This window comes from Populus euphratica, unplaced genomic scaffold (genome assembly GCF_000495115.2).
Source record: "Populus euphratica unplaced genomic scaffold, PopEup_1.0 scaffold31.1, whole genome shotgun sequence".
Classification (NCBI taxonomy): domain Eukaryota; kingdom Viridiplantae; phylum Streptophyta; class Magnoliopsida; order Malpighiales; family Salicaceae; genus Populus; species Populus euphratica.
Window position 1 is genome coordinate 3,089,227 of NW_011499850.1, and position 1,572 is coordinate 3,090,798.

General features: G+C 36.7%; 1 protein-coding gene across 1 annotated transcript in view; it reads left to right on the forward strand.

Annotated features, from left to right (window-relative positions):
- LOC105121185 (APO protein 2, chloroplastic-like) overlaps positions 1-1,031 on the forward strand; it is a 5,054-nt gene extending 4,023 nt beyond the window's left edge. The window contains exon 5 of the mRNA XM_011019734.1: positions 544-1,031. The gene's annotated coding sequence lies outside the window, so the exon portion shown is untranslated. The remainder of the gene's footprint in view (positions 1-543) is intronic.
- Positions 1,032-1,572: the final 541 nt, after the last annotated feature.

Below are 1,572 nucleotides of genomic sequence, written 5' to 3' on the forward strand. Positions count from 1 at the left end.
GGTTTCCGGGTCAACCCGCTGGGTCGGCCGGGTCACGCCGGGTCATGGCTTATCTGATTTTTTCATCAACCCGGCCTGGTTCTAGCCCCGGGTCGGCCGGGTCCCGGATCAACCCACCGGGCTGGGCCGGGTTTTAAAACTATGGTTTGGCCCAAACTATCTCCGATTCTATTCAATGGTCAAAATTACTATTGCTTCACAAACTCCATGCACTGCTACACGAACCATGGATGGCAAGGACACGTTATGTCCAACACTAAAAATTGTTGAGCCAGAAATAATGAAGTCCAACAATGTCATATATGTTGAGTGACATTTTAAGCAAGACCGGACACCCTTCTCTAACATCGGAGATATTCTATTGCTAATTTTCACACAGAAATCGTCTGTTATAAGGGGTCAATGCCGCTTGTCCAAACCCAATTTTTCAACTAAACATTCTCTCCATGTCCATTTACGCTTTCCTTTCGCTTCCTTTTTTTTTTTTTTAACCACCCTCGTGTCCTTTTCCCTTTCAATGTCTAAAACTTGGAACATTCACAGCAAATCACCAAACGGAAGTTCAAGCTTTCACAAGCCAAAAACAAGAAAAAAGAAAAGAAACCAACAAAGATTTTAAAGGGAAACATGGCAGGGTCAGGTCAAGCAGCACAGCATTCAACAGAGGTGCTTCACCAACGTCGCAAATTGTCTATGTCCAATGAAAATGGCCATCGGTGGTGTTGCTCTTGTCGCCACTCTTGGCTACTTCGTTTTGTACTCGAAGAAGAAGCCTGAAGCCTCTGCATTAGATGCTGCCACAGTCACAGCTGGTGTCGCTGACCCAGCTAACACCCATCCCCGCAACTAGATTACTCTACATCTACGTACTTTAACATCTAGATCTTTTGTTATTGTTCCTTCAGTTCTTTTCCTTTTTCTTCCAAGTTGTTCTTGCTGTTTTGCTATGATTTTGTTTCTTCAATCCTTGAATGGACTCGTACAATTCAGAGAAAAAAAAAGAAAAAAGTCTGCAGCTCTACAATTATACTCCTCTTATCTTGTTTGTGAATGCACTATCTAAATTTGTGTCACGCTTTCTTTCATTTGGCAGTAGTTTCTTGTAATAACAAGGTAGTATTTCCAGATGCACTTTGTGTAAATGATCTGGTTCGACCTTTAGTATATAAAAATCAATGAATATGTTATTTGTAGCACATTAAAATTGCCCCCAAAAAAAGAGTTTTTATCCTGCTGTAAAATAATTACGGTATTTCATTTTAATTGACATACAATTTTTATTAAATGAAGAATTTACAAAGCTTAATTTTCATGTAAAAATAGTATTTATTTTCATTAAATGAATTTTCACTATACAATAAAATAAAAAAGTTTTTTTATTAATTAAAAATGGACGTTGTATATTTAAATATACACTCATTTAAAAAAAATCGAAATGTTATAATAGTACTATTTGTTTCTGGTTCCTTTTATTTAATTTAGACATCCTGGTTAAAATATAAACGTTTAATAAAATTTACATATTAGCAAGTGACTAAGTACTTTATTTCACGCTAATTTTGAGACAAAATT